The sequence below is a fragment of the Petaurus breviceps genome, unplaced genomic scaffold (assembly GCF_028583685.1).
Source record: "Petaurus breviceps papuanus isolate PSGF00001 unplaced genomic scaffold, PetGlider_PUasm1.0 38, whole genome shotgun sequence".
Taxonomy (NCBI): domain Eukaryota; kingdom Metazoa; phylum Chordata; class Mammalia; order Diprotodontia; family Petauridae; genus Petaurus; species Petaurus breviceps.
This window is the reverse complement of record NW_027186304.1, coordinates 87,944,253-87,955,967: the sequence shown is the minus strand read 5'-3', so window position 1 is coordinate 87,955,967 and position 11,715 is coordinate 87,944,253. Positions and strand designations below refer to the sequence as shown.

Genomic DNA, 11,715 nt, shown 5'->3' with positions numbered 1-11,715 from the left:
TAAAAACAGGAGATTGTCTTAAATCAGGCCCAATCCCAATCAATGTCTCTTCTAGACTTTGTATCTTTGTATCTTTCCACAGCAGCTAGTGTGAGCAGTAAGTGCTTAATAAAATATTGTTAAAATTGAATCAAGTATGAATTGTGTGCAAAAAACATATCTATCTACAATAATTATTGGTTTTTTCAAACCTTTTAAGTGAATTTTCCCTCTACTTTTGCAGTATAGAAACACTTGTTTTGAATTTAGAAGCTTTTGTGTATTGCAATTAGAACTGAGGAGGGGGTTGCGGACCAGGGAGCTGAGCTGAAGCAACTATGGCGGATTCTTCAGAGTCTTTAAATATAGCCTCCTCCAGTCCAGCCCCAAGGTACAGACGTGTCAGTGACGGTTTGAAATCCAGCCCTGGGCGAGGTTCCTGTCGTGGGGGCACTGATGCTTTGACTTCTAGCCCTGGCAGAGACCTGCCACTTTTTGAAGATGAATCATAGGATCTTCTGAGCACCGAAGGACTTCCTGATGAAGAGGAAGAGGATGGAGAAGAGCTTATTGGGGATGGAATGGAGAGGGATTACCGAGCCATTCCGGAGCTAGACACCTATGAGGCAGAAGGGTTAGCTTTGGATGATGATGTGGAGGAACTAACGGCCAGCCATAGGGAAGCTGCTGAGCGGGTGATGCCGCAGCAAGACTGGGAGACTGACCGAGGCTTGGGGTGCATGCGTCGGGGGGCTGCTCTATGATAGTGATGAAGAAGATGAGGAACGGCACCTGGTGGAGCAGGGTACAGAGGAGGGAGAGGAGGGGGAGGACATGATAGTATTGAGAATCTAGAGGACTTGAAAGGCCACACTGTTCGGGAGTGGGTAAGTATGGCAGGCCCTTGACTGGAGATCCACCATCGATTCAAGAACTTTTTATGTACTCACGTAGATGGACATGGTCACAATGTCTTCAAGGAGCGAATTAGCGACATGTGTAAAGAGAACAGGGAGAGTCTGGTAGTAAACTATGAAAATCTGGCAGCCCGGGAACATGTCCTGGCCTACTTCTTACCTGAGGCACTGGCAGAGCTCCTAGGGATCTTTGATGAAGCTGCCCGAGAGGTGGTGTATCCCAATGTATCCCAAGGACGACCGAATTGCCAGTCACATCCATGTCCGTATCTCCCACCTTCCCCTAGTAGAGGAACTTCGCTCACTCAGACAGCTGCACCTGAACCAGTTAATCAGAACCAGTGGAGTGGTGACGAGTTGCACAGGAGTCCTGCCTCAACTTAGCATGGTCAAGTACAACTGTAACAAATGCTACTTTGTCCTGGGGCCATTCTGTCAGTCCCAAAACCAGGAAGTGAAGCCCGACTCCTGTCCTGAATGCCAGTCAGCTGGTCCCTTTGAAGTCAACATGGAAGAGACAATCTATCAAAATTACCAGCGCATCCGAATCCAAGAGAGTCCAGGCAAAGTGGCAGCAGGTAGACTTCCTCGGTCCAAAGATGCCATCCTTCTTGCTGATCTAGTGGACAGCTGAAAACCAGGAGATGAAATTGAGTCGACTGGCATCTACCACAACAACTATGATGGCTCCCTAAACACTGCTAATGGCTTTCTTGTCTTTGCTACGGTTATCTTGGCCAATCACATGGCCAAGAAGGATGACAAAGTAGCAGTAGGGAAGCTCACTGATGAGGATGTGAAGACTATCATTAGCCTCTCTAAGGATCAGCAGATTGGAGAGAAGGTCTTTGCTAGCATTGCTCCCTCTATCTATGGACATGAAGACATTAAGAGAGGACTTTCCCTGGCTCTATTTGGAGGAGAACCCAAAAACCCAGGTGGCAAGCACAAGGTTCGAGGTGATATCAATGTGCTGCTATGTGGAGATCCTGGCACAGCCAAGTCTCAGTTCCTTAAGTATGTGGAAAAAGTGTCTAGCCGAGCCATCTTCACCACTGGCCAGGGGGCCTCAGCTGTGGGGCTCACTGCATATGTCCAGCGGCACCCTGTCAGTCGAGAATGAACCTTAGAAGCTGGAGCTTTGGTTCTGGCTGACCGACGAGTGTGCTTGATTGATGAATTTGACAAGATGAATGACCAGGACAGGACCAGCATCCACAAGGCCATGGAACAGCAGAGTATCTCCATATCCAAAGCTGGCATTGTCACCTCTCTACAGGCCCTCTGCACTGTCATCGCTGCTGTCAACCCCATAGGAGGGAGGTATGATCCCTCCTTGACCTTCTCAGAAAATGTGGACCTCACAGAGCCCATCATCTCCCGATTTGATGTCCTGTGTGTTGTGAGGGATACTTTGGTCCTGTTCAGGATGAAATGCTGGCCCACTTTGTGGTTGGCAGCCATGTTAAACACTACCCCAGCAATAAGGAAGAGGAGGTAGCCAGTGGCAGGACACTGGAACCAGCCCTACCTAACACATATGGTGTGGAGCCCTTACCTCAGGAGATACTGAAGAAGTATATCATCTATGCCAAGGAGAAGGTCCACCCAAAACTCAACCAGATGGACCAAGATAAAGTTGCCAAGATGTACAGTGATCTACGGAAAGAATCCATGGCTACAGGCAGTATCCCCATCACGGTTTGGCACATTGAGTCAATGATCAGGATGGCAGAAGCCCATGCCCGCATTCACCTTTGGGACTATGTGCTGGAAGATGATGTCAACATGGCTATCCGGGTGATGCTGGAGAGCTTTATTGACACCCAGAAGTTCAGCGTCATGCGCAGTATGTGCAAGACCTTTGCTCGTTACTTATCATTCAGGAGGGATAACAATGAGCTCTTACTCTTCTTCCTGAAGCAGCTAGTGGCAGAACAGGTGATCTACCAGCGCAACCGCTTTGGGGCCCAGCAAGACACCATTGAGGTACCTGAGAAGGATCTTGTGGACAAGGCTCATCAGATCAACATCCACAACCTTGCTGTTTTTTATGACAGTGAACTCTTCAGAATCAATAAATTCAGCCATGACCTGAAACAGAAACTGATTATCCAGCAGTTCTAAGACCTCAGGACACTGTAGCTAATAATACACTTTGCTTCTGGAAGGTCAAGTCAACTTTGAGTACCCTGTTTGCTTTGTGCCTTACCCGAGAGCTTTGTTAAACCACCAATGGACACAGGAAAATGGTGCAGTCCTGTTGGTTCAGAGTTTGAACACTTTAACTTGGCCACTAGGGTCCCCTTGGTTGTGGTTCTGAAGGTCACTAGTTGTGGGCTAGAATGGTCATTTTGTATGTTCTCTTCCTTTGCTGCTTTGGATGTCTGTATTTTTATTTTTCTTCCTCCTAGCTTCTCTGGAGCTTGAGCTCAAGACCTTGTGATCTAAAAGAGGGTCCTTTCCTATTGGTTTTGGTCAGAGAAAATTTCCTGTTTAATATTCTGATGGCAATGAGATAGATACCCTGGCCCTGCCCTTAGCCGCCTTTGGCCAGATGAGGTACTAAGAATGGTTTCTTCCATTTCTAGTATTTCATTTATCATCTTTGGTTGTTTCTGCCATCCTCTGCTTAATAGCAGTGACAAGTGAGTAGGAAAGACTAGTGTGTATTCACTTCTAGAACTGTCTGCCTTATAGTCCTCTGAGTAGAGGTAAATGTCTGTAAAGAACAGAACAGAAACCAGAAACCTGGCAAAGTAAAGTGTATGATTCTGACTCTACCTGGCTTACCTCAACTGAGGAGAGTTAAGTAGCAAATATGTGACTAGAGGACCAAAGGTTCTGTCATCTTTGTCACATCCACCTTTTCCCACCCCAACTCTTTCCTTTTTACCATTAGTATTTGTACATTGTATTTTCACTTTTGTAGTTTTCATTTTGCATAAGATGATTAAAATGTTTATTTGGAAAAAAAAGAACTGAGGAGGGGATTAGAAGTAAAATTTGCCTACACTACGTTTTCTTCTACCATATTCTAGAGTGCAGAGTCAGGTACCATGGATGGTAGTTGGGATAAGCACATTTACTCTTATGGAAAAGCAGGGAGTTAACTATTAAAAAGCACTTCTTAACTAAAAGTAGAATGGTACACTTTAGGTAGTAATTTCCTCTCTATATCATCCCTCTCCTTCTCTCCAGTCTCTGATGAACTGGTAATTATTACGCATGCCAAAACTAAATCCTTTACTTGTGTCCTTGATCCCAATTTCTATGTCTCATCTTCTTTCATCCCTTATTGTCAATATTCCTTGTTTTCAATATTTACCTATCTACTGCCCCTCTCTTTCCACCTATAAATATGCCCAAGGAAATAATATTACTTGTTCTCTATCTACAACTTTCTGTCTCCCATCTCTACGTTTTGGCACATCCCTCCTCTTGAAATCCTTAATTTATTTAAAGGCTTAATCCAGGTTCCCCCTCCTATTGGAAGCCTCAGTGAATCTCCCTAGTTGTTTCTATTCTCAAATTACCAAATTATCTTGGATTTACTATTCTAGGTATTCCTTGACCTTTTGGGAAAGGCAGAGTATAATTAATTCTCCTGTGTTCCCTCTCCCACAACCACTCCCATGTTAAATTCTTAAAAGGAATTTTTCAATTTTTCAAAACTATGTATCCTTAACATCTTGATTGTGTCTTGTACGCAACAGGTGTTCAGTTATGTTGGTTGACTTAAACTGAATTGACCACAAAGTCTGGGTATCCCCCAGAGAATGTACTGAGAATCCCTTAGTGATAATTTTGGCTTATGACCTGACTTGAAAGATAAAGAAACTAAGGCCCAAATAGGTGAAATACCTCCTCTATGGTTAGGAAATGGGTAGCAGAGATTGGATCACAAACTAAAGTTTCTACACCTTATCCAGAGCTCTTTTCACTATCCCCCACAAGTCACTTGGTTTATAGCTCTTTGATCTTTCTAGTACATTAACACATTTCCTCTTCATAATAGCCAATTTATCTTCATAATAGCCAAAATTATTTTTATATGTCATTATTAGAAAAGCTATGATGTGTTTGCTTTCAATAAATTTTCAGAGGAATTTAAGCATCCAAGGAATATAAGAATTTTCTGTTGCAAACAACAACCATTAACAAACATTTTTTTTAAAAAGCTTCCCATAAAAATTTGTGAATTCACTTCTATTATGTATATATTTTAGCAGTGTCTGCATATTAAATTTTATAAAGTTGCCACAATATTGTCCTTTTTCTCTTCTGCATTTTTTTGGTTTTCTGTGCACTTTAAACATATTTTATCGACTCTTTCTTTTGCCAATTCCCAATTTCACTTCTCACTATCATACTCCTCCTCCCTCCCCCAATCTCTTAAATCTGTGTAGTCCAAAACATCTAATCAACAAGGTGGCTGTGTCTGATAGTGCATATCACATTCTCCATCACACCTAGAAAGGCCACAGCCAAAATCCCAAATTTCCAGGTATGGCAGAGAAGAAAATAATATTCATGGTCCTAGAAATCCAAGGCAGTTACAAACTGATCAAATTCTAGGTCCCAAATGAAAGCAAGAGATTAGCTATCTAGCATCAGTTAATATTTCCAAAATTTTAAAAGAATAAGATAATCTAAAAAAAAACCAAAAATATCATCAGCAAAGTTACCATGTTATTTTGAAATTATTAGTATTTTGAAAATTTATAAAGTATCTCCCAGCTTCTATGAAATCAGAACTTTTGAATTCAGAGCTGAATCCTTTGAAGGAAGTTACCAAGAATCCATAGATTTCCTTCTTTGATACTTGTATACATTAATATACATTTTGATCTCAGGTTGCCTTTACATTCTCAAAGATTACTGAGAAACTCTCCCAAATTGTTTTGAATTAGATCTATTTATATTGATTATATTCAATATTTAAAGGGCTCAGTATTATTATGAAAACACTTTTGACCTCACTATGAAAATTTTGGGGCCAGGGATCTCCAGAGCATCCTTTGAGCACCATTACTCTGATGGACCTGTGACCTCATTAGTGCAAATACTAAGCAATTTTGGCACCAAGGTTTAGTTTCATAAATTGCACAGGGGATATCCTCAATTCAACTATTAAATAAAAATTTACCTTCAGGGACATGAGGCTCCTTGAAGGATCAAAACCCTCAGATGAGGCTGCTGATAGAAAAACTATTTGAGGTAGAAGAAAGCAAATAAGGTATTTCCTGGGAGGTCTTCACCTATGAGGTAGAGGGAAAGCACTATCTGGAAGTTTTTTAATCTTAGTAATTTTTCTTGTTAACTAGGTTTATATAAATATTGATATAGATAGATGAATAGATAGATAGATAGGCACATAGATATAGATATGTATTCCTACTCGGGTGATACAACAAAGTTACTGATGAGGAAGTATGAGGTTTTTTGTTTGTTTTTACAAATTAAACACACAGAGATTTGATGGGAACCAAAAAAAACTGGAGGAACTGAGGAAGTCTTCTTGAAGGATTTGATCCTTGAGCTGAACCTCAAAGAGGTAATGAGAAGGGAGAATATTCCAGGCAAAGAGAAAAGCCTGTGCAAATGTACAGAGGCAGGAATTTGAATACTAAGAGTCCTGGAGAATATGTTACATATGAAACATGACAAAATTGCCTCATATGAAATACATGGCATGTAAGAAATAGCTTACGTCAATGTCACATGTGAATTATTTGGCATAAATGTCACATGTTAGCTCATATAGGAACATTTATGTAATTTATGAAATGTATATATAATGTATGAAGTTTTCATCTCTGTTCTATACTGAATATCAAGTGATAGTATTTTTCACTTGACCTTTATATCAAAGTTCTTTCTTTCTTTTTCCTCCTCTCAAGTAGATCATTTGTCCTAACCTGTGTTTCTCCATTTTAAGTATGCAGTCTTCTCCCCAAAATCCACAACTTCAAAATGTGGCCACTGGCAATGGAATACAGTGATAGAAAGAGAAGGAAAAAAAGCAATTATCTAGAGTGCTGTGTGGCTACCATATTAATATTCCCTGTCATTTTTATTCAGGTGCATGAATGATGTACTATATGAACTATTTGATATTCACTGATAATATGACTATTCTAATTAAAATGTGTCATTCCAAATAAACATTGTGGGATAGCTTGCAATTTTAAATGCAAATTGAATAAAATTATTTCCCTTCATTCCAGTAGCTGAGGTGTATTTTATTATTTAGAGTGTAAAAACCTTTAGCTGTATTATGATGATTTGGCATGAATTCGTTACAGCTGTACCACTTCCACAAAACCCTCAGGACCCTTTTATTAGTTTTGACTGGCTATGTCAGTAAGTAGGAAGTAGGTATGATAGTATGTTCTGTGTTACATGGGATAATTCTATAAATTTCAAGGTCTACAATTCAAAGTCTATCATTTGACCTATACTTTTAGAAGTAGATGATTGAGCTATTTATAGAATCCAGGAACTGGAAGAGGAACCTCAGAGATAATATAGAGAAACCTTTAGTATAGACAGGGCCCAGATATTCCCAGATGGTACATTTGTTAGGATTTTGAGTTTTTAACCATAGTAGCTGGTTTTACATTCCTAGAAACTAGCAGTCACGAGATAAAGGTTAAAAGATGGTACACCATATTTAAAGTCAGAAGGTCCGAGTTCAGTTCCCACATCTTCCATTTAACCTCTGTAAGACCTTGGACAAGTCATTTAACTTCTCTGATTTCTTTGTTTCCTTATTTCTTCAAAGACAAATCAGGATAAAATATTTCCAGCTCTTAATCCTATGATTCAATCATTTGAATATAAACCTTTTCTCAGAAATTCTCTAGATGAAAAGGACTCAGGTACACTCTGGGGACTTTTTATTTTACTGTTTATTCATAGTTCTCACCCAGAAAATTTGATAGAACATAAAGCATACACTTGGTACAGAAACTGATTCCTCACTTAAAAATGAGGAGTTATAATGTTAAAGAATAAAGTTTTATTTAAAAGAGGAAAACAATAGTAATATATAAATGAGCCCTTGAAAAATAGACACCATTCAAAGATTGGCTGTCTTTGAAAGGTCCCAATCTCTATATGGCATTTGTCACTTAGAATTATAAGTACGCACTGCTCCAGGCAAATGTCCTCCTGTTATTCTGTGCAGACCTAAGCAGCTGCCAACAATCCTGCTCTGTTCTGCACCATCTTATGGGGATGCCTCCAGAGAGTTCCTAATATGTCTGTAGTTTCCCCTTCTCTCTCTCTCTCTCTCTCTCTCTCTCTCTCTCTCTGTCTCTCTGTCTCTCTCTCTCTGATTCAATGCAAAACTAATGACTTCTCCCTTTACTTCCCTTTACAACTTCCCTGCTCACCCTGATGTCTAAAAAGCTTTTGCAAAGTGCAAAAATCCCACCATGCTCTGTCTTCAAGAAAGATGCAGCTACCAACACCAGGCCCAGATATGGTGACTACAAATTTTGAAGTTCTTTAAAAAAATACCTTTAATGTGTTTTGTTTGTTATTGTTTTTGCATGCCATCATTTACTGATACACTTCATGCATATTCAATTGTGTTATAAAGAACAATAGCAATAAAGAAAAACACAAAGAAAATTGACTAAAGGTGGCAATACTTACATGATAATGTATGAGGCATTCATTAACTGTAGTCCACCACCTCCCTTTCCAAAGGTGGAAAGTACTATATGTTCATCATCTATTTTCCAGGAAAATGTCTTGTACAATTTGTTGTTGTGACTAACAGCTGCTATCAGTATTGTTTTTGTTTACTTTGTTTTAGTCATTGCCTACAAAGCTCTCCTGGTTTGGCTTACTTAATCTAAGTAAGTTCATGCAAATTTCCCCATATTTCACTGAATGAATCATAATCTCTGTTTCTCAGAGCTCAATGATATTAACTCCACTTGAGTTAGTGTTCTTCACTGGTTCAGGAACTGACAAAGAAAATCTGATTTCTGCAAAATTTTCTCTCTTAAGATTCCTAGTGAATTTCTCTCAGCTTACTAGGTAGGATTTATTATGATTCCCCTAGACTATATCCAGTTCCAAGTACTCTTTTGTAACTAAAAAGAAAGTTATGTAAAGAACAGCTATTTTAACTAGCATATAAAATTAACCAATATAAAGTAAAACCAGAAAAGATACATACAAACCATACAAAAGAAACATACAAAACTATAAAAAGATAAGATTCATGTAAATAAAAGAACAGTAAAAAAAATCTGAAAGCTATACAATTAGGGGAACCAATATACTCCCTGAAAAAAAGATGTTGATTTGACAGTTGGAGAAGAGGGTGCAGTGGGTGTGGGGTGTTGAATACATTAACTCTTTGAGTTGCTTTGCTTAATTGTTTTTCTCTATCATAAGGCAAGGCTCATGGGGAGGGATTGTGGTATAAAAATAAAAGGCAGCAATAATTTTTTTAAAGAATATAAGATGAAATAAAATAAAACAAAATTGAATTTATCTGCTTACAAGTACAGTCTTCATTGGGTATTGGTTGCACACCTGAGCAGTATGATTCAATAAATCCACAGTGCCATATTTTTCTTTATTTAAGATAAAACTCTGCTTTTATCACTTTCTCCCTCATTTATCATGGTCTCTCTAATCAGATCATTCATGAATATGTCATAGCTCTTCAACCTCTAAAAATTTCATTTACCAAAGAAAACAAATACCCAAGTTCCACTATGAGTCAGACTCAGCCTGCCCAAACTGGTCTGAGAGAGCACTGATGTTTAAAAATGTGCTTTCCTCCCCACACTTGTGCTTTCCCTATCTCAGCCTTTAGAATTGTAGCCTAGGTACTGTCAGAAGAGAGTAAACATTTTGATCATCACTTCTTTGACAATGTCCCTGTGACTCCTAATTATTTTACCCCTTAATCTTTGAAGGCAGCCTTGACTTTTGCAAATCATTATGTCGGAGATTATATAATTCTTCCTGCTCCTTTTTCATTACGTGTTTGAACAAGGGCATTTGAATGAGTATCTGGGGAGCTTTGCTTCTAGAATAGCTTCTGCCAGAGCCTGAAATCTGCTCAATTGCATTGCTACCCTGCAGCAGTTCTCAATTATTTCACTTGAAAAGACAAACTACTCTTTTAGGCCTGTGCAAAAGTATTAAGCCCAAACTGGGAGAAATTAATCTAGTGAGGATTTTTTTTTAGAAAAGCAAAGGCAAAGTCCTGAAGTTTTACTCAGCTCTAGATGCCTTCTCTTCCTTCCCCATCTTTAAAGATCATTTATGTTTAAATTTTTTTTCCTCCCCACGTCAATACAGGACCCACTTTCTTTTATTACAATTTAGGTTTTCCTTTGCTTAACTTTTGCAAATGGGTTGTTCATCCAGTTTTTCAAGTATATAAGTCATTCAATCTATTTAAGTATTCCAATCAGTATTAATCAGTTCAATATGATTCCATAAGGATAGTGATTCTACATTCTGCATATTGGGCCCCAGAGCTGTGAACTATAGGTTTATAAATTCACTTGCTTAATTATAGGAAGCTAACTAAAGGCCCTCCACCCTTGTTTTTCCCTTGTTATGGTGACCAAGTCCAACATGGCAGAGGTGACTCGATGAAAGGAAAGTCCCCCAACCTATTTTTGTATCCCCAGACCACTCTCTGTTGTTCAGCATGAGCATGTGACTATCTTATGATCACTTAGTCAATAGAGATGTCCCATGATGCTTCACTCAATCCATCCTGACATACTGTTTCTACCTGGTGCGTCATTTTTGACCCACAAAGCAAGGCCTATCAAATAGTGGGATTCTCTACTCTGTATAGCCTGAAATCTAGTATCAACCTTAATAAAAATAGGGCCTTTAAAGAAGGGGGCATCTCAGATCATGAGGAAGATCTGAGGTCCGCTTCTTTAGAGGGACCATGTACCATTTAATAAAGTGCTACTGGCTCAAAATTCTGCTTCACTCTTTTAGTGTATAGGTTGGACAATTTTAATCCCCACAACAGCATGCCATGATGGATAAGGATCTGGCCTAAGAGCCATGGGTTTGAATCCTGCATCTGTCTGGCTATGACTCTGGGTGAAGCACAATTTTTCAATGTCCCAGGCATCCATCTAAGTTTATAAGGTACAATGCAGGAGCTGATTTTCATCTGCTGGCTACAAAAGGGGTTTTCCTTTAGGAATTCCTTACCCCAATGAAATCACAGATATGGTCAGGTGTATGAAAGGAAGAGAATCCTACTGTGCTATAAGAAATGAGGAAAAGGGGTGGCTAGGTGGTGCAATAAATAGAGAATCAGCCCTGGAGTCAAGAGGACCTGAGTTCAAATACAGCCTCAGACACTTGACACACTTACTAGTCATGTGACTTTGGGCAAGTCACTTAACCCCAATTGCCCTCCAAAAAAAAAAAAAAGAAAAATAAATGAGGAAAAGAGATGACCTCAAATTGATATATAAAAACTTGTAGGAAGTGATGAAAAGTGAAATGAGCAGAACTAGAAGATTAATTAATACGCTAACATCAATATTATTAAAATTATTTTTACATATTTAAGAATTCTGAACAATGAAATGATAAACAATTATCCCAAACGACTTGTGTAAAAAAAAAGAATATCAACCTCATGAGAGACAATGAACTAATAAACAGAACTAACTAATTTTCAGAATAGAAAATTCATGATTTGATGTGACCCACATGGTTTAATCCACTTACATATGTAATATAAGGGAGATTCCTTCCTTCCTTCCTTCCTTCCTTCCTTCCTTCCTTCCTTCCTTCCTTC

The 11,715-nt window shown here is 39.0% G+C and overlaps 1 pseudogene; it reads left to right on the top strand.

Annotated features, from left to right (window-relative positions):
* Window positions 1-284: 284 nt before the first annotated feature.
* Window positions 285-3,877, top strand: LOC138170663 (DNA replication licensing factor MCM2 pseudogene; annotated as a pseudogene).
* The last annotated feature ends 7,838 nt before the right edge of the window (window positions 3,878-11,715 follow it).